The 22,537-nt window shown below is 38.0% G+C and overlaps 1 pseudogene; it reads left to right on the top strand.

Annotated features, from left to right (window-relative positions):
* Positions 1 to 11,129: 11,129 nt before the first annotated feature.
* LOC141515785 (U6atac minor spliceosomal RNA) lies at positions 11,130 to 11,199 on the top strand (annotated as a pseudogene).
* The last annotated feature ends 11,338 nt before the right edge of the window (positions 11,200 to 22,537 follow it).

The raw sequence follows: 22,537 nt of genomic DNA, 5'->3' as shown, positions 1-22,537 counted from the left end.
TGAGAAAGCTAAGGTCCAAAGAGGGCAACTTCAATGCCCCAGATCACTCACCTAGTAAGTGGAAAAAACAAGCCTAGAATTCAGATTTTCTAATAGTTGACTTTATAGCATACCATCCACATGGGATAAGTTAATTTTTAGTATTAGAGATCTGATAAATCTCCTTCCCTCTTCCTTTCTCTGTTGTGATATGATTTTCTTTATATCATTTTTTCCTTCAGGTTTGCAATCCAATATATAGAGCCTTAAATAGACAGTAAAAGTAGGGCAAAACTCCAGGTGTGGCTGAATTTAGAGAGCACCAAATTGGCATCTAAGAATCCATAAACGGGAAAGTGACCTGAGAACTGAAGAGTTCTTCAAACACTTGACTCTTTCTGCAAATACCTTTTGTCCATCACCATCTTTTCTTTAGGGTCTGAGAAGTCAGATCCAGGTACCTCCTTTTTCCTGTGACTCTAAAATCCTGAGTGCCTTTTGAGACTAGTATGGAATATGGAAAAGGGAAGGGCAGGAGATCTCCAATCTTTAACCTTTTCTGCTGAGGATGGGTTGGGTAAATGTGCACAAGGGTCTGAAAACCGCCGTGCTACAGATCTGGGTCCCAGCCCTTGGTCACCTGCCCAGAGAGATCCTGGTCAGGTTAAGGGCCTTCTCTATCCAAGAGAAGCTCAGATGTGGCAGGTAGGAAAGCTAGAACTGCATGGGCTAGGGCAAGAAGTGGCGTCCTCTCAGCACTGGAAGACTTCATCCATAAATAACAACAAAAGTGACCATTTGGATAGCGCTTACTATGTGTCAGAACTTAGCTGAGTTCTTTACTATCTCGTTTGATCCTTTTAACTCTGGGAGATAGGCACTGTTATTATGCCCATTTTACAGATGGAAAACGGAGGCAAACACAGATTAAATGACTTACACAAAGTCATAGCTAGTAAATGTCTGGACTTCTTGGTTCTACCCACACTATACCATCAGTCTGCCCGTAAAAGTCCTATTATTTCTTACTTGGATACTCTGTCTCTTTTCTCTCAACAGAAAAACCTTCCTAAAACCAAGATAAAGAGAAAGGACCTGGGATCACCTAGGGACAAGTTCAAATCCATAAATGGGAGCCAACGTGCAATGCTCTTTCTGTTATACCATCTAACCTTAGCTTTGTACTTTCTCATTAAGCTCCCACTGCTGATGCTTTTTTCATTGGAGATATCTCTCCTGCCTCTGCCCCTTCCTTGCTTGGGGTTAAACCTCACTTCCCAATAGATCAAAGAGGGAGAGATAGATGCCTAGCCTAGGGTCACCCTTGCATATAGATTTTTAAAAAATGTTAAAATAGATAACGGTTATCCTCTATCTTTCTTCCCTCTTAGAAGCTCCCAAAAAATCTACTTCCTGCCTTCCTTCCTTTACTTCCACAAACTCAAAAAAGTTGTTTTTAATACCTCTTGTTTTAAAATCACAGTTATTATTATCATACTCAGAAACAGCAATATTGCAACAGTGATCAACTGTGGAAGACTTAGCCAGTGTGCTCAACACAACGACCCAAGATAGTACCAAAGGACTTGCGATAAAAAAAATACCGTTTCCCTCCAGAGAGCGTATGTCGTAGACTGAAGCACACTTTTTTCACTTCATCTTTCTTGGTAGTTTTTGTTGTTGCTTTTGCCAACACGATCAGTGTGGAAATGTGTTCTGTGTGATTTCACACATATAATTCATTTCATATTGCTAGTTTTCTCAATGGATGGAGGAGGGGTGAGAGGGAGGGAGAGATTTCTGAACTCAGAATTTGACATTAATGTTTAAAATAAAATCAAAGGGATGTACATTGCATAAGAACTAGAAATACCTTCTCTGCTGGATCTTCAGAAAGTCAAAGTGGCATCTGACTCATTTTTCATCTTGATCAATATCCCAGAATCACATTTATTCAGATCAACTTCATATGCTTGCCTTCAGGCTTTTCTGGGTCCTAACTGTAGATGGGAAATTCTTGAAACATGAAGCTTTGGCTGTAATTGTCTGGACCCCATCAAAGATCTGCTCAAGGGCCCCAGCGTGCTGCAAAGCCCAGGACAATAATATACCTCAAGGAGACTCCAACCACTGTCCCCATCTTGGCCTATGATGTCATAGAGATTTATTATCCTACTCACCTTCTCCCAAATACCTTAACATTATAAGGATATCACTCTTGCCACATGATTGATTTCCTTTTCTGGGCCTGCTTATGTTAATGAAAATTATTAGTTATTAAAATTATTTTAATTTTAAATTATCTAATTATCAAAATGTCAACTCTAATTGAATATTAATTAAAATAATTAATTTTAGATATTTTAAATTAAATATTAATTAATAAATTTATTTTTCAATTATTATTTAAGATAATTTTTTAACATTCTTTTTTTTGTTTTCTCCCTCCCCCCATCCTGTAATAGCATGTGATCTGATATAGGCTCTTCATGTACAATCATGTTATACATATTTCTATATTAGTCATGCTGTGAAAGAAGAATCAAAACAAATGGGGAAAACTATGAGAAGGAAAAAAAATCACAAAATCAAAATTTAAAAAGTAAAAATAATATGCTTTGATCTGCATTCAAACTTCATATTCTTTCTCTGGAAGTGAATGGCATTTTCTATCACAGGTCTTTTAGAATGTCCGATATTCTGCTAAGAAGACCTAACTGTATCAGAATGGATCATTGCCAAATGTTGCTATTAAGGTATGTAATGTTCTCCTGGTTCTGCTCACTTTACTCAGCATCAATTCATTTAAGTCTTTCTAGGATTTTATGAAATCAGCCTGCTCATCATTTCTTACAGAACAATCATATTCAATTACATTCATATACCATAACTTGTTCTGTCATTCTCCAATTGATGAGCATCCCCTCAATTTCCAATTCTTTGCCACTACAAAAAAGCTGTTATGAATATTCTTGTACATGTGGGTCTTTTCCCCCTTTTAAAAAATCTCTTTGGGATACAGTGGTCTAGCAGTCTAGCAGTGGTATTGCTGTGGTCAAAGGGTAGGCACAGTTTGATTGCTTTTTTGGACATAGCTCCAAATTGTTCTCAGAATGGGTGGATCAGTTCACCACTCTACCAACAGTTGGACCTGTTTATCTTTGACATGAATTTTCCATCAATTCTTGCACATAGTTTGTCCCTGTTAATATGCTGTAACCTCTTTTTGCTTCCCATTCATCTCTTCACTGCTCTTTATGTGGCCCACATATGTGTTTCTTTGGAGATTATGATCCAGGATTCATAGCCAGAAAATATCAATAGAAAGATATCAATGTTAATAAAAGATGCCATTCTTTGTCCACTTGGTTTGTGAATGTGTAGGCCTAACTTTTGAATAATTGTGATTTGCCTTCCTTCCTCTGCAGAGTTGCAGGGTTTGCTGGGAGTAATACAATGTCAACTTTAAAAAATATATATCTGGAGGACCTTTTCAGTATGAAGAACTAGAAGTTCATTGAATTAAGAGAAAGGGTGAGAAAGTGGAAAGAGTACTGGGTTTGGAGTTAGAGGTTCTGAATTCAAATTCCATTTACTACCTGTGTGAGCCTAGGTAAATTAAATAACACTTCTTGACCTCAGTTTCCTCAACTGTAAAATAAGACGATGATTTCTAGATGAGATGGATCTTTAAAGTCCTTTCCAGCTCAAAATCTATTATCTATGTAAATTATCTCTGTTGCATTTTTCAAGAGACCCTATATTATAATAATAGTAATATCAATAATGGCTCGTGTTTATGGTGCTCTGAAGTTGGCAAAGCACCTTATAGCCATTATCTTATTAATGTCTTCTAAGTAGATAATCAAGGTCTTAACATATACTTGGGAGGAACTTTTTGTAGGATTTTTAAGTATCCTTTTTATTTCCACTACCAAACTCACATGCTTTTGGGAAATAAATAAATAAAATATGGTATTAAAAGCATTATTTTTTGGTTGGCTGATAGTAGTGGATAATTTTATATAGCTTTTCAGGGTTTCCAAAGTACTTTTAAAATACTATATCATTTTATCCTTACAGCAACCCCAGGAAGTAAGAATTATTACTATCCCTATTTTTATAGATGAGGAAATGGAAGTAGACAATAGTTAAATGACTTGTTCAGAGTCACACAGGTAAGTGATGGAAAACAGATTTTAACCAGATTTTTTTTTTTTACTCCAGCTTCCATGCTCTATCTCACTGCACAACCCAGTCTCAAAAATGCCCAAGAAAATTGGGCAAAGACTGTAGTGTCTTACTGCCAGATCTACCAGATCTCAGATTATATTATAAAGGAGTAAAGCTATATGGTATGGATTAAAAATAGATCAAAAGAACAGAGTCCAGTGGAAGGGTCTAATGATTTGCTCTGTTTGGCTCAGAAGACAGAAATAGGAGCATCAGATGGAAGTTATAGATGTAGATTTTGGCATATTCTAAAGTAAGGTAAGAATCAGTGAACAGTTAGAGCTATCTAAAAGTGGAAGAGATACAGCTTTATAGCTGTGTGATTGTAAAGATAGACTCTGTTGTGGAATATGACTTATGAGAGCTTTTATTCTTTGTTAAGAATGACTTTAATCTATGTCAATCAGGGTGTCTGGACTATTTTCTACAGGTTTTGTACAGGTAAAAAAAGCATTTTTTAGAGGATTGTAATAATTCAGTGACATTTTAGGAAGAAATTGATTTAATCACAAAGTAAGTTACTGCAAAGTGACTCATTTTCCACCTAAACATGATCTTGTTCTCTTTGTCTAAAACTTGCAAATATACTGGTCATCTCATGCCATCATAAGTTTGATCTTTAAAGTAAAAGAAGTTGAAAACATGGTTGTCTTGAGAGAAGAGAAAGTTGTCAAGAGAAAGTCATTCTTCTCCTCAAATTAAGATAATTATAAAAAATACTTTTATTGATCTATTTTGCTTTTATATCATCTGTGCCCCTCCCATTCCCCATGTCTTTTAAAATAACTTCTTAAAATTTTGTGACAGTGAGAAATGCTATTTACAATAGGGATAAGTCTATTTAGAGAAACCACCACAAGAATAGAAACCAACAAAGAAATATCAAACTAAGACAGAAAGATTGTCCCCCCTAACATTTTCTTTATTCAAATTCTTCAAAGAACAAAACTTGCCCAACATATCCTGTTTTGTGTTATCAAGCTCCTATTAATATAAATAGGGCATGTTTGTAGAATTTGCATCAATTAAGATAATTTGATGGATTCACAGTATTTACAATAATAAACTAGAACTTTTAGTCCACAGCCCAAATGTTACTTTCTGAACTGGCTATTCCAAATAAGAATGTTCTTCTGATAAAGACATTTGTTAGTAGAAAGTTTTAGCTGTTAGAGATATTTAAAAATATTTACATTCTTTAGTGAGTGAAAACACTGATTTGTCCTAGGATTTCTTCTAATTACTTAATTTCCCAGGCTCCATGTGGATTGCCCTTTATCAAAATAAGATTATTCATATCTTAAAATTTAATAATGCTTTTTAATTTTAGGGAGTGTTTTCACAATGATTAGCTTATTTTTGATTCTCAGCAGCTCTGGAAAGTTGGAAAGGACTTGACTTTAATTTCAGTTGGGCACTAACTGCTACTCAGACATTCTTCTATTCATCTTTAATCATAACCCTAACCTATTCCCTACACCCATTATTCCAAATTTTTTCCAGGCTCCTTAATTTTCCAACTCTGCTCCCTTATTCTCAGCCAATGACCTCATCTTCTACTTTACTGAGGAAATGGAGCCATTCAGTTCAGACAACCTCAACTTTCTCCATGTTCTTGGAATTGTTCTGTTTCACCCATCATTCATTCTGTTTCAGAGAAAAATGAATTCAGAGCTAGAAGAGTACTTAGAGACTATCATGCCCAACCCCTTGATTTTAAAGTTGACAAACCAAGATCAAGAAAAGAATGATATCTTCTTTTTTAATCCATTCTTCCTTCCTTCCTTCCTTCCTTCCTTCCTTCCTTCCTTCCTTCCTTCCTTCCTTCCTATTTCCCTTTCTCTTTGCTTTGCTTTGCTTTCCTTCCTTTCTTTTTCCCTTTATCTCAAGGCTCTAGGGGCAGCTAGGCGGTGTAGTGGATAAAGCACCAGCCTTGGAGTCAGGAGTACCTAAGTTCAAATCCGGTCTCAGACACTTAGTAATTACCTAGCTGTGTGGCCTTGGGCAAGTCACTTAACCCCATTTGCCTTTCAAAAATCTAAAAAAAATAAAATAAAATAAATATCTCAAGGCTCTAAGCCTTGACCATTTAGGTTACAATTCAAAAAAAAAAAAACCTGTGGCTAGTCATCCCTCTCTATCTGGGAAGATGAAGGAAGATAGAGAATAATTTAAATCAGACCAATGGCAGGTTAGGAGGATCTCTTCTAGAACGCAGAGGAAAAAAAAAATCTTCATAGTCAGTCTCACAACAGGTTCCAGACAGTCTCAGGTCTAAGTCCCTGAAGTCTTTGAGTTGCCAAGTGAACTCTGGCATTTGAATGTCTCTCCTACCAGACAGGACCCTTCCTTTCCTTCTTTCTTTGTCATCCCTTCTTTAGATATCATACCATCAAGTGGATTAGATCCAGGAAATGGATCCATTTCAAACAGCTATTTGTCAGCATCCTTCCTCTTTATCTACCCCTCCCCATCCTGGTTTTGTTTTGACCTTGAGGGAAATGGACAACTGGGAGCAAGAAGCAGAAAGAAAGGGAAGATGGAACTGAGGAGAGAAAGGATGCCTTTGGAAGGAAAACAGATTTAGGACCTTGCAGATTCACAGGATTGGACTGTGCTAAGAGGTCACACTTAACCCTGATCTGTTGGGGTCCTGTCTGGTAGGAGAGACAATCAAATGCCAGATTTCATTTGACAACCCCAAAACTTTAAGGACTCAGACTGAGAATGCCTGGAACCTGTTGGTGAGACTGACAATGGAGATTTTTTTTTACTGTGATTTCTAGAATGGGTCCTCCTATCTTGCCATTGGTCTGATTTAAACTATTCTCTATCTTCATCTATTCTTCATCCTCCCAGAAAGGGATGGCTAGCCACAACCTTTTTTTTTTAAATTGTAGCCTAAATGGTCAAGGCTTAGAGCTGTTACCACCTTTAGAACATTTAAGAATAGTTTCTGAGGTTTTATTGTGTTTTGGAGTATTATTTTAAAAAGCAACTATCTTGTTCATGTCAAATTTATTTGTCTGAATTCACACACATTTGTCATCTTCAAGGAGAAAAATTTTGGAGAGAAAAGGGGTTTATTTCTTTGAAACACTTTTAGGTAAGATTATTGACTGGGGGGGGGGGAGGGGTCAAGGAGCCAAGAGAGAAGATTTCTTTGAGGGAGAAAGAGAATAATAGGCAAAGCCATTCCTAGCACAATCCAACTGGTTGGTGAGTGCTGCAGCAGTCATTTCTCCCTCTTTGCCCTGAAAGTTTGTGCTTGAAAGGGAAAGCCATGTCTATGAACTGGAGTGGTTGCCAGGAAACTCCACTTACAAAGAAGAGGAGCAAGTTCTGCCAATTCAGTGGGTTATTGACATTTTAGCCTGCCATGCTCCCTAGCCTGTCACTTAGTGGTTATGAATACTTACCAAATATTGACAAAACAAATGCAAGATAGCTTTTTTGGGAGAAAGAAACCAGTAACTAGGGGATCTGGAAAGACCTCATATAGGAGATGGATTTTTCAGTTGAACTTTGCAAACAAACAAACAGAGAAAAACCCTAGGGACTTTATGAACCTGAGATGAGGAGGGGAAGTATTCTAGAAATAGGAAGCAGATTCTACAAAGGCAAGGAAGGACAATGAAGATGAAGGCCTATGTTGGGGTCCTCAACTCTTCTTCCCATTCAGTTGAGCTCTTGCCCCACATCCCTATTCTGCTTCCTTTTCGTGGGCAACATAGTTTTAAATGTCAATTTCAAAACAGTAACTCCACTTTAGGCCTTTTTTCAGTGAAGAAAATAATTATCTTGTGTCATGTAAAAAATATTAACAAAATGAAAACTTTTTTCACTGAACCAATCTGAAATCATAAGCAGGGCAGTCAGTGGTAGAAAAGGCTATTTTACTTTATTAAATTAAAGACCTGATCCCTTGCTGGGAAAGGATTTAATTGGTAGAAAAATAGTATAGTAATTTAAATGGCAAGAGGCTTTTATCTAGCATGTACATTGGCTTGTTATTTTAGGATTGCTGAATTATTGGGAGTTGAGGCCATGTATGCTGGAGGCGGAATCCAATTCCTATAAGTAAATTTGGCATCTTAGTATCTGATCTGGATTTTATAGACAAACTAGGCAACTCCTCCAGTATGTTTTGTTGCAAAAGGATACTGCTCTAACCTTCCATCCCTGAATTCTAGTCTGAGAATTCCTGACTGTGGCTGCTAATCACTGTGATAAGAGACTGTTAGCACTTTTGCTCCTGCATATTTGTGTGACAGATTAGACCCTGTCTGGGCACCTCTTGGCAGGTCAAAGCCTGCAGTCCCTGAAAGGAGAAAGCAAGGAGCTCACCCAGCTTGGCCTCTGGCTCTCAAGCATCTGAGTAATCCCACTGAACCTGTTTGACAGCTCCAGAGCCAGGTACCTGCTGAAGCCTGCAGATAAGACCCTCTTGGAAAACCTGATAGCCCCAGTCAATAAGGAAATTACTGAAAGGGGCTGGGGTTTAAAAAAAAATCCACCCCATTTCTTGGATTTAGAAAGGCTTCAGACTTTCATGGAAATCTCCACATTTCAAATTCAAGAAAGAATCATCATAATTTTTATATTTATCTATAAACATTAATTATGGGATCTAATCTAGAAGGTAATGCAGAAACAGTCAGTTAATAAACATTTATTAAGCATCTACTATGTCCCAGGATCTGTGCTAAACCTGGGGATACAAAAAGAGGTCCAAGATGCTCTCTGTCCTCAAGAAGTCCATAATCTAATGGGAGAGGCAACAAGCAATATATATATATATAAATATAGGATGAATAGGAAATAATTGAGAGGGAAGGCACTCAAGCTAAGAGGAAGTTGGAATGATTTCCTGTAGAAGATGGGTTTTTAGCTGAGATTTAAAGGAAGTCAGGAGGGAGAGAAGTCCAGCAAGGAGCATATACAGAGAAAATGCCCAGAGCCAAGAGATGAACAGTCTTGCTTATAGAATAGCAAGGAATCCAGTGTCACTAAGACTAGCGTGTAAGAGGAGTGAACAGGTAAGGAGAGGGATAAGTTAGGAAGGACCTTGAATGCCAAACATACAAAGAGTGAAAAGGGAGGAAGGGGGCTAGGTTAGGAAGGACTCGGAATGCCAAACAAAGCATTTTACTGGAGTCTATTGCTAGGGGAGGGGCTGTCACATGATCCAACCTGCACTTTAGGAAAAATCACTTGTGGCTGAATGAAGAATGAATTGGGGAGAGGAGAGAGATGGGGCAGGCAGACCCACCAGCAGGCTATTGCAATATTCCAAGTAGGAGATGATGAAGGACTGCACCAGGGTAGTGGCAGTGGCAGAGGAGAGGGAGCATATCTGAGAGATGATACAAAGGGGAAACTGATAGGACTTGGTAAAAGAGTCCATATAGAAGGGGGAGAGAGGGGAACTGAGGGTAAATCTGATGGACTGGGAGGGGGCTATTGCCTTTTACAGTAATAGGGAAGGTAGGATGAACTGGGGGGAACAGATAATGAGTCCTGACTGAGATGTTGACTTTAAAATGTCTACTGGATAAGATGGTTAGAGATGAAAGATTGGAGGTCGGCAGAGAATCTGGGGCAGGATTGGTAGATTTGAGAAGTATCAGCATAAAAAAATGATAATTAAACCCTTGAGAGCTGATGAGGTCACCCAGTGAAATAGTGTAGAGGAAGAAGAGAAGAGAACCCAGGACAAAACCCTGAGGGACATCTATGTTAGAGGGCAGGATCTAGATGGGGACTCAGCAGAAGAGGCTGGAAACCATCACTCAGGCAAAACCAGGAAATAGGGGTGTCTTGAAAATCTAGAGATAAGAGAGTATCCAGGGGAAAAAAGGTGAGCAATAGTGTCAAAGGTTAAAGAGTGATTGAGGAGAATTAGCTAGAAACCAGTCATTTTTTAAAATGGGAAACAAAGTCTGGAATGGTAATGACATACCCAAGAACATATAGCTAGTAAGCAGTAGAAAGGGGAATTCAGTAAAAGAATAGGGACTGGACCAGTGATTTCAGTGGAACAGGGAATTTCCTCTACCAGTCCTAGTCAACCCTTTCTTTTTCATTCATTATCTGGGACAGCTAGGTATAAGGTGGATAGAGCACTGGTCTTGGAGCCAGGAGGACCAGAGTTCAAGTCTGGCCTCAGATACTTACTGGCTGTCCTTGAGCAAGTTACTTAACCTTCATTGTCTCTCATCCAGGTCCATCTCCAGTCATCCTGATCTATAGCTGGCCACTGGACCCGGATGGCTCTGGAGGAGAAAGTGAGGCTGGTGACTCAGCTCAGTCCCCCTCACTCAAAACTCAATTCATGTGCTTGGCATGGCATCATCTCTCTGATAGTGTGATCTTCCTCAAAAGTGAAGGACAAACATTATTATTGTTATCATCATCATCATCATTATATACTTGTTTGTCCTTTGTTCTCAAAGAGAACAAAGACATCAGGAGGTGATGTAATGGCCTGTAAATGAATTGTATTCAAGTGAGGGAGGGCTGTGTAGTCACCAGCCTCACTTTCTCCTCCAGAGTCATCTAGGTCCAGTGGCCAGATGTGGATCAGGATGAATGAAGAAGGATGCAGTGGGAGAACTTGACCTTTTAAAGCTAAGGTGTTTCCCAGGTCTCAGTTTAACTGAGGCAATGCCCATTCAGTGATTAGGGCTGGGTAAGAAATGAAGCAGAGGGGCAGCAGTGGATAGAGCAACAACCCTAGAGTAAAGAGGACCTGAGTTCAAATGTGACCTCACACACTTAATAATTACCTAGCTGTGTGACCTTGGGTAAATTACTTAATCCCATTGCCTTGGGGAAAAAAAGAAATGAAGCACAGAATAGCTTCCACTAGATGTGTGTGTGTGTGTGTGTATCAGCTTGGTAGGGGAAGGCCCTCAGGGTTTCTGGAAAGGAGAGAAATTAGCATTCCCCTTGATAAGTATGGAAAAGGTCCTATCATTTTTTTTTTTAAATGGCAAAGGGGTTAAGTGACTTGCTATCCACTGCACCACCTAGCTGTCCTGGTCCTATCACTTTTCCAACACATACATTTAAGGCATTTTCACCTACCATGTTCATTATCTTAAAGAAGTGCCTAAAGCTTCAAGCAGGTAAATCATATTTCCAGGGTCACAAAATCATTGCATCTCAGAGGTTGAATGATGAGATAAGTTGTAAGTAGGAGATTTGGAATTGTAACTCAGATCCTTCAAATTAACCCTACTGGGGGAAGGAGGAAGAGTGAGAGGAGGGAAGGAGTTAAAAGAAGGGAGAGGTAAAGGGAGAAGAGGAAAAAAAAGAGGGGGGAAGGTAAAAGGGAGGAGGGAGGAAGGACAAAAGTAGGAAAGCAGTGGGCAGAGAAAGGGGAGGGAAGTAGAGAGAGGAGGGGAAAGAAGAGGGAAGGAAAAGGGGAGGAGATCAAATCTTATCTTCATGATCTCAATTCTGCCCAGTTTGTTTACCTGTTGCATCATGGAGGCAGAATGAGTCACAAACCATTCCTACACCTTGTTACCTCTATCAACAATACTGCAAAAACAAGAATGAAGTTTCACCACTTCATTATTAGGGAGGCATTTTAGACCCCACTTTTGCACAAGGAGAAACTGCAGCACAGATTAAGATTTGCCTCCAGCTACAGTGAGGGAACAGAATTCAGCAAGCAGACCCATTTCTTCTATTCATAAGGTGAGGCTTTTCCTAGGTTCTGAAGCTGTCAGATTTCATGGGGTTCTAGAACCATTGCTAAGCTTCTAGTCAACTAGTCCCCGCTGCCTGATGATTGGGTAGAACTGGCCTTGCCCTGATCAGCCTCTACTGCTGACCCCACTTTCTCTTTAAATGGTGCGTTTGCTCTTTCTCCACCTTGGAAAGAATGTGAAATTTGGGGTCACCGGACCTGAGTTCAAAAACTATCCTAGCTCCTTGAAATTTCAGGATCCCCATCTGTAAAATGAAGGAGTTGGGGGAGACAGCCTTTCAGATCTAGATTTAAGAACCTGTGACTTTGGTGTGAGTGGCATCCTTTGTTTGAGAGGCAGGGAGGAGTTGGAGAAGGAAGCCTCGATTCAAACCAGATGCCAACATCTGGCTCACTGAATGCAATCTATCCCTGGGGCACAATGCTCATAAATGTCAGGGGCTGTCTAAGGCAAAGAAGAAAGAAAAAGGAGGTTGAGAGGGACGAGACAATGGAAAGAGGGCTGGAATGCAGGAACAGGAGGCAGGCAAGAAGAAAGATGACCTATGGGACCATCCTTGGAACAATTAAACTCTCTGTAGATGATCAGTCAAACCATGTGGTTAACTTCACCATCATCACTGGAAGCTACTGAAGAGCCCAAGGGGCAAGGGCTTAGCTATGGTTTTGAAAGTTTAAATGAAGATTTTTCACCTGCGAAAAAAAGTAAAATACATGGATTTATGCATGGACTTATAGCAAAAACTCAGAAAATAACGCAGCTTCTGGGGTTTGAGATCACTAGGATTCCATATAATGGGTTCAGCAGAAATAAGATTATCCCCCAACCGCATCAAAGAAAAGATGTCCTGGTGGGGGAATCGAATGGTGAAGTACTGTTTCTACCCAAATGAGAAAAACAGCAGGATATGAGGATGTGGGTAGCTGAAGAAAGTCAATAACAAAGACTTTTGGTAATAGAATAAAGAGAAAATAAAACTGGCAGGAAATGTGGCCTTTTAGGATCACTAGCAAGTTCTTAAGGTCTTTCAGCAAGATCAAAAAAAAATTGGTAAAACTAAAGATCATGACTCTCAGTTCTCTTGATCTAAGTTTGAAAATGAAAATCAAATATTTTTTTAAAAGGATGTTTTACAGTGTTGTTTTAATATAGAAATTGGATGCCTAATTCCACTTTTTAAAATTTTTCTTTTTAAGTCAAGGAACAAAATTAAGGTGCTAAACTTATCTAAGTTTTTATTTTAATTTTATATTTTATTCAATATTTATTAAGTCCTAATAAGTGCACAGCATAGTGCTAGGCAGGTACTTATGAACGAACTGAGATTTTCTGTCACATATCTTAAAATTTTTTATGAGCATAATAATTTCTTAAATGTGTAAGGTATTTTTATTACAATAGCTCTGCCAACAAGTATCATTAATCTCATTTACAGACAAGAAATATTAATAATAATATTATTATTAGCTCATTTGACCCTCACAGAGTCCTGGAATGTAGTTACTACTATTAGTTTCATTTTTGTTATTTGGTTATTTTTTCAGTCTTGTCTGACTCTTCATGACTCCTTGAGGTCATGGCAAAGAATCTAGAGCAGTTTGCCATTCCCTCACCAACTCATTTTACAGATGAAGAAATTGAGGCAAACAAGGTTATATGACTTGTCCAAGGTCACTCAATTAGTGTCTGAGACCAAACTTGAACTGAGGAAGATGAGTTTTCCTGGCTTCAGATTGGGCACTCTCTGTCCTATGACCCCACCTAGCTGCCCACTCCCATTTTACAAATGGGGAAACTAAGTCTCAAATAAGTTGAGTGACTTGGTCAGACCTCACATATAACTGATAAGCAAATAAAATGTGATTTGAACCCAGCTAGCTCTTCTTGACTCCAAGGTCAAGAATATAGGTACTTTCTCATACAACTTTTATAAAAAAAAAAAAATATATATATATATAATATATATATATAAAATGAGATTAATTCTTTTAAACAGTCTTAAGTATTTATGAAATATTTATTCTGTGCAAGACATTGGGAATACAAACACAGTGAATTCCTACTCAAAAGGGAGTTTACATTCTAATGGAGAAGACACATGTTTTTCAGTTGACATGGTGCTAAATTTCTTTAAGGACAAGAACTGTTTCACTCTGTTATGGTATCCCCAAACCTGTACAATGTCTGGCAACAGTAGGTGCTTAATAAATATTTATAGATTGGTTTAATCAAAAAGAATTTCAGTCAAGAATCAAGATTAGATAATTAGATAATCAATGTAGGTCAAGGTGGAAGATAATCTATCCTTAAGGGCACCTTGAAAACTCAGAGATATCATGGTACAGGTCAACAGAGAAATAATTAATGGTGCATATCATTTTGTTCTATGGAATTTTGAATTTTCAGAATTGAGATAGCAGGGAATGGATTCATTTTCTAGAACCATGCGCCTTAAGCTTAAGGAATTTTTGGATTGGAGTAAAAAACTCTCCAGGCTCACATAGTAGCAACTCTAATCAGTACTGTAAGTACTTAGACCAAAGAAGGCATAGAAAGCATGAAAATCTTTGGAGTTTTGACTCTGCAATCAGGAATCAAAAGCCTGGTAGAACAATCCATGATATGGTAATGGTGGATGATGATAAATTAATTCAAGATTTGGGCAAGGATGGAAATATAAAGTGAAAGAGATCCCTACAAGCAAAACCCTACAGTAATGCTATCAATTCTCCATCATATTGATCCCTTCCTCACCAAAAGTTTTAAACTCAATGAATTCAGGGATTTTTTTCCCTGTAGAAATGCCTGCACAATTTTAAGGTAGAAATCAATTTGTTAAATAGGCGTCACTTAAAGAAAACAGACTTTGCTGGAGCAAATCATATGAGTTAACACATTTCAAGCACTCTGCAATCTTTAAAACTATATTAATACTAGCTATCATTATTATGCTTGTTCTATTATCATTATTTTATTTGTTGTTTTGCTATTGTCGTTGCTGATGCTATTATTGCTACTTTTCAGAAAATGAGTGGGAAATTCAATTTTATCTCCAAGTATAAGAACATTCCCCTATTATACTCACTTTAGCCTATCATTAGGAAAATGTTCATTTTTGTAATCTCCTAAATCCTCTTCCCTCTTAGGCAAAGTAGGCAAAAGGTTACATGTTTCCTCTTTGTGTTTGCCATGCAAAAGAAGAGAGCTTTTAAAAAATAATAAAATCAAATTATTCTTAAATTTGTGCCCTAATAGTTTTTAACTAATCAATTTGGTCAACTTCCCAAATTCTCTTCCCTCTTAGTCAAAGCAGGCAAAAAGCTACATGTTTAGTTCTTGCGTTTGCCATGAAAAAGAAGAGAATCTTCAAAAAATAATAAAATCACATCATTCTTAAATGTATGTCCTACCATTTTAAAACTAATCAATTTGATCAACTTCCTGGTAATTCTAGAGATGTCTGTTGAGCTTCTCTAAGAGTTGCAACAAGGAAGACAAGTTTCTTCCATAGCTGACTGGAATTAGTTTTTCCTTGGAACTGACCCCATGAAATCATTAGTCATTTAGAGAATTTATAATCCTTTACTAATAAATGTGAACTCAATCACAAGTGGGCATTTGTTTTTCAATAATGAGGGTCATAAAAATTTTCCATTGCCCAGTTACTTTCAACAGACCTATGAATTTCAACCTTGACCATGCTTGACATTTCGATGGAGCTATGATTCCCTTCTGCCAGATACCAATCAAAACTCCCATCCCTCTCCACCCCACATGTTGTAAAATACCTGTCCAAGTTTTCCCATGAATGCATCCTAGATGATCTGGTCAAAATGCTTTCAAGAGATTTCCTTGTGCTTTGCCTCTCTTGGTGATACCAGTGATGTCTCTTGGTCTATCCCTATATTGGCTACCATTTTTTCCATGTGAGTGACCCACCTCCTTTTCTGGCCTTAGACATCCTCTGAGATATTTCTTACATGACTTTCTATGCCTAAATCGTTGTTGGTAACGTGCTACAACCTGATTATGCCTACCTTGAGTCTTTCCACACCTCCATTAAAGTCCTATTGTGATGTCTCATCATGGTACAGACATTATCCTGGGTTCTCAAAGGCTCTGTCAACAGATCACAAGCTCTAGCAGGTTCTACCAAGCTGGAAAGGGTTCAAGCATAGACCTGGTGACAGAATGTGTGTTTCTTATATGTAGACTAGACTAGCTAAATGCAGGGAAGGAGCATGATCAATGCTGGCTACACATGATGAACTTTTTTCAGTCGTGGCAACCCTTAAAACAGACAAAATATAAAATGACCTTCAGTCATATACAAATGCCTTCTTCCAGGGTGATGATAGCAGCATAATAGAAAAGATTGAAGTGTATGTGAGGAAAAAGGTACTAAAAGTTTACACAGACTTATTATTCTTCAGGAGTTTAAATCTTGTATGACTATTTGTGACATATTTGGAGTGGTTTGCCATTTCCTTCTCCGGTTCATTTTGCAGAAGGGGAAACTGAGGCAAGCAGGTTAAAGTGACTTGCCCAATGTTACCCATTTAGGAAATGTCGAAGGTCAGATTTGAATTCAGAAAGATGAGCCTTCCTAACTCCCTGTATCCATCTATTCCATCTATCCATCTAGACCAGTTACCTGGATCATGGCCTAAGCAATAAATATTCATTGCATTCTTACCGTGTTCTTGGACTGTGCTAGGAGATCTAACTTGTGTACATGTCTTATATTTTCTATTAGATTACAAATTCTCTTAATGCATGCACAGTATCTAGTGTAACTTTTTGTCTCTCTCTGCCTAAGGAACATAGTAGGTCCTAAATCAATGTGCTGATAAACAACTGAATGAATGATGAGAAGACATGATCCTTGACTTCATGGAAATTACAATTGAACTAAGGAGACAAGACTAATATGCATACATAATTGGACAGTAATAAATGACAAAGTATAATCTAGTGCTAAGTGATGTGGCTCAGACCATTAATTCAGCAAAAATTCAGCAAAGGAAGATGTTATTGGGGCTGAGTCAGTGAATAATGGCTTAATAAAAGAAATAGGACATTGACTGGACTTTGAAGGATGGGGAAGATTTAGCTAGGAGGAGAAGGGAGAGGGAGCCGTAATTCAGACTGGGAGACCAACATGAGCAATGAGAGATTGGAATTAGCATTTGTATATGTATGGGGGGGGGGGAACGGAAGAGGAGGGTAGGGTGGGGAAGACAGTATAGACCCAAGCTGATCTGGAGGATTCACAATGCCAAAGTGAGAGGCAATGAGAGACAGGCAGGGTGGGGATGGGTTTATAGAAGACCTTGAAAACTAAACTGATGACTGTAGCCTTGATGTGGTAGGTAAAGGAGAGTCATTGTAAATTACTAAACCCAAGAGTAAAATGATGAAGACAGGTTTTGGGAAGAGTTGTCTGGTGAAGATAGGCAGAGGAGCTAGACATATACTTTCTCAAGCCACTCCTTGGAATGAGAATCAGTGAACGAAAATAGATTTATTAAATGCTTGCTATATGTGCCAGCTACTATGCAAAGCATGGGATCAAATACAAAAGTGAGACAATCCTTCCCCCTGAGAAATTTTTATCCTTATGGGAAGAAACACACAGAAGGGATTGTTGGCCAGGGAATGAGGGGAGTTGGGGTCTGGGGAGTCGCAGAAATAATAGCATGTATTATTTACATTATGTAGAGTAGGAGACTAAGCAATGGCTAACAAATGTCCACTGAGCAGTGAGGAGGATGTGGTCCATCTTCCCTCTCTAGGATCACATGGCTAGTAAGATAACTCTAGATTTAAGCAGGTGATTGACCTACCCTGTTATATTAGCATGAGTTTGATGACTGTTGCTCCGAACAAGAGGTGGAAGGCAAGAATGTGGGGATAGAACAGATGACAAGCCAGACTTTGGTTTATGAATCTTGTCTATAGACTATATCAATTGACTACTTGACATTTGATTTTCTACTAAATACTCAGCATTGTGCTGGGAGTTATAATTTGTATATGAATCTTCTCTGACCTACTAGGTTATAAACTCTCCAAGGGCAGGGACTGGGCTTTTACATCTTTTTGTTTGTTGGTGGTGCTATCCAGTTGTGTCTGACTATGGTTTTCTTAGTAGAGTTAATGGAGTGATTTGCTATTTCCTTCTCCAGCTCATTTTACAGATGAGGAAACTGAGACAAATGGGTTAAGTGACTTGCCTGTTCTCCTAGCTAGATATGGCTGAGACTAGATTTGAACTTCCAAAGATGAGTCTTCTTGACTCTTTGCCTAGTAGAATCCCTTGACTCTACTGCATCATCTAGCTGCACTCAGCTCAGTATAGTCTCAGTAGTTCCCTACTGTATCTAGGATCAGATAAAAAAATCTTCTTTTTGGCATTTTAAACTCTCACAGCTAGGTCTATTTTCATCTTTCTTGTCTTTTTATACCTTATTTCTTTGCCATATTAGACTATTTGCTACTCTTCACACAGAACACTATAGTCCCTGTGCCTTCCAACAAATTGTTACTGGTACCTAGAATGTTCTTCCTCCTTATCTTCATATCGTGGCTTCCTTCTAGACTCAGTTCAGACTTCATTTTCCATAGCAGGTCTTTCCCAGTTCCCTCAGTTACTCTGTGGGCACCAAGGTAACCATCTCTATTGATTTATTATTGATTGGCCCACTTCCATTGTCAATCAAACAGTTCTTGGATGATGGATTTTACTTGACTTTTTCCATATTAGTCATCATTGCTTTTATGTTGTAGACTCTTTGTACTACTATATACCCATTCTTTGGGTTACCTGCAATTCTGACTCAAGAAAGATTGTGATTGTTTCACAATTTGCCATCATGTAGCTTAACCAGAAGAATATTGATGTTCAAAGAAGGGATCTTTGTTTTAGGGAACAGTTTATGATCACTGGAAGAGCTAGGCATATTCTCAATAGTAACTGAGCCTACTCTCTTGCTCCTGTGCAATTCTGGGCCAAGTTCATTATCCATCTGTAACAGTGTTTCCCAAAGATTATGTTTACTGATGAACTAACTCACTAGATATCATAGTATAGACCAAGGGTCACTAAACTACAGTGTGGTATGGTCAATGAGTTAAGAATGCTTTTAAAAATAATTGCAAATATAATAATATTTGATTCAAAAATGTAAAAACTATTCTTATTAACTGGCTATATACAAAAATGGTCAGTGAGCTAGATTTGGCCTTTGGGTCAAAGTTTAACTGACCTCCAATGGTCTAAACATTTTTTTTTTTATCTTATACCTCTATCTTTAAAAAAATTTCTGTAATATATATATCCTTATTTATTAATAATATGATGTACTACTCTACTAATAAATATGTATATTATAAAAACACAAAAATAGAAAATTTAAAAATATAAACTAAAGATCAAATAACATTTAATACTAAAGCTAAAGGATTTGAGTAGAGGAGTGACATGGTCAGACCTGTATTTTTGGACAATCACTTGTGAAAAACAGAGTCATCAAAGAGGTGACCAATAGGCCAAATGCATCCCACAATATTTCCTAGGGTGGTCTGAATCAGATTGAAATGTAATTGGGAAATATTTAATCAAATAAATAAAAATACAATAAGAGATATACAACATTACATTTTAAAATGAACTCAATAGCAGTCCATACAAATTAGTGTTATCCCCGCCCCTCCCCATTCCTTTTTGAGTTTGATATCACTGGTGTAGGTGTAGAGGAAATAAAGAAGGAAATAGCCTTTATTTCATACCATTGCTAGACATGATGCTAAGTGCTTTAGAAATATTATTTCATTTAGATTCTTACAACAAGCCTGGGAGGTTGTTGTTTTATATTTTAGGTAACTGTGTCAGGGAAAGGTTAAGTGACTTATCTAGAATCACATAGCTAGTAAGTATCTGACTCTAAATTTGAACTCAGGTCTTTCTGATTCCAAGGCCAGGACTCTACTGCACCACTTAGCTGTCTCTAATCAGATTAGAGAAGGGAGAGACTTGAGTCAAGGAGACCCTTTAGGCAGCCATGTAATAATTAAGGGAAAGAGATGATGAGACCAAGAGGCTGGTGGCTGTTTGAGTGGAGAGATTAGAACTTGTATAGCTGTGATGACAAGATTTGATTGAAAAGATGGCAAGAAATATTATGGAGATAGAAATGACAAGGATGGATATGTGTGAGGGAGAGGGTAGGATGTGGTCCATCTTCCCTCTCTAAAATTAGTCCATCAACACTTTGGAGTCAGGTGTGGGCCTCTAAGGCGACCAGCCCCCACTTTTAGAGAACCCTGGTCTAGACATCAATCATTCTTACTCATTTATTTTACCCTTTCTGTCTAGTCAGGCCAAAGTCTTTAGACTGGTTGCTGATGTCATGAAGTAGGCTGTTGGGTATTCTAGGACTTGATGTGAGCAATACAATGTCATCTGAAACTAAGATCATCAATCTCCATGGAAAGATTTAATGGAATCTGAATGCAGATTGAAGCACACTATTTTTTCCTTTCTATAATTTTTTTGTGGTTGTTTTTCCTTTGGGTTTCTGTCTTTCACAATATGACTAATTTGATAATCTATTTTGCATGGTGGAATTTGCTTATTGTTTCAGGGAGAGGGGAAGTGAGTGGGGGGAGAGAGAAAATTTGGAACTTAAAATGTTTTTAAAAAATGAATGTAAAAATTATCTTTACAGAAATAAAATATTATTTGATTTTCAAAAATGTAAGAGCATCTGGAGCACTTTGTTATTCTTAGGGAATCCATCTTCTATGTGAACTCTCTGCTCAACAATCTTGCAACACAATTGTAAGTATATGTCTCCTGCTTTAAGCTTCTCTTGATACTGATAATCAAAGGGTCACTAACAAAATTCTCTGTTGTGACTAATTTTAAGAAATTTTGTATGGGAGAGAACTTGCTAGAAAACAGTCTTCAAGATCGCATTTTGCTCTATTGAGTTTAATTTTAAAAATGAACAAACAATTCAATAATGAATTCTCCATTTTAGTTAACTTCATCATGGCGAAGATGTTTTCTGCTAGATAAAATTATGAAAGACTGCATAATTTCTTCTCATATCATCATCAAGGATATCCTTGATGCATAAGCGGATCACTCTCATCAAGATTTTATAGGAGATAGGAATAGGTAACAGGTAACTCCCAGGTGAGAAAACTTCCTCCATATGGCACATTCTCTGCAATTTATAGTGTTAAAAAGTTTCCTAGAATACTGAGAAGTTAAATTTCTTGCCCAAGGTCACAAAGTCTGTATGTGTCAGATATAGGACTTTAAACCAAGTCTTCCTGGTTTCAAGGCCAGCTTGTAAGACACTATGTCATCAGAAAAAGATTATCTAGATATGAAAAAATAAACTGAGGGTGCAGTTGGTCATTTTGGGAAAAAAAAACACATTGGCATAGGAATTTGTAATCCTAAATTTGAATTGGATCTGAATCCCAGATTTTTTCTTTACCATCTCTATAACCATGACCAAATAGCTTCTCTTTTCTTCTTCTTCTTCTTCTTCTTCTTCTTCTTCTTCTTCTTCTTCTTCTTCTCCTCCTCCTCCTCCTCCTCTTCCTCCTCCTCCTCTTCCTCCTCCTCTTCCTCCCCCTCCTCCTCCTCCTCCTCCTCCTCCTCCTCCTCCTCTTCCTTCCCCCTCTCCCCTAACTCTCCCTTCTCCTCCTTCCCCTTCTTTCCCTCCTTTCCCTTCTCTCCTTTCCCCCTTCCTTCTTTCCCACCTCTTTGTCCTCCTTGGTATCCTCCTCCTTCTCCCCTTCCTCCTCCTCCCACTCCTCTTTTGGTGGGGTGGAAGTAGTAGTGGTTCAAGTTCCTCATTCATAAATGAGAGAATTGTACTAGTCAAGACAAAGAAACAAATACTTATTGAGGGCCTGTTACAGGTCCAGTACTTTGCTATCTACCTAGGATACAAAGAAATGAAAAAACAAAAACAAAAGAAACCAGATAGGCCCTTCTAATTCTAAAACCTAATGATTATCTAAATATAGATTATTTTTATAGCACAGTTCCAAGAACAAGAGGGCTACAAAGAAAACAGAATATATATTTCAGTGTATATTTGCATGCTAACAGGAAAAACTAAGGAAATGAAGCTCTAATTTGGAATTTCAGCAAGAAGAAATAAGAAAAGGGAGTGTTTTCACATTCCTTTCATTCTTATGGCTAAGGATACATTTCTACAGTAATGTTGATTCTGTAGAAATAAAACCATAGAGAAGTCTAAATTATTCACCATTCCTTTAGTTGCCTTTGAATCTACCTTAGGCTTATCATGACTTGATGCAATAATTATCAATAATGCTAATGAAGGACCTGACCAAAAAAGCCCAAGGCTGACACATGATAGGCCCTCCATGGTATCAATGGAAACAAAACCCGAGGTGGTGGAAAGAGGTACAGAAACCCTGGCAGCCCAGATAATAGGCCAGAGCTGAATTCAGAGAGAGCTCTGCCTTCTAAATAAGTTAAAATACACAGGACACCAACCTAACCCTAGTGGGCAGAGTTTCAGGCAATGTTCCCCATATGGGCAAGAGTCTGC

Source organism: Macrotis lagotis, chromosome 2, assembly GCF_037893015.1.
Source record: "Macrotis lagotis isolate mMagLag1 chromosome 2, bilby.v1.9.chrom.fasta, whole genome shotgun sequence".
Lineage (NCBI taxonomy): Eukaryota > Metazoa > Chordata > Mammalia > Peramelemorphia > Peramelidae > Macrotis > Macrotis lagotis.
Note: the sequence above shows the minus strand (reverse complement) of the source record. Positions and strands in the feature narration are given on the sequence as shown.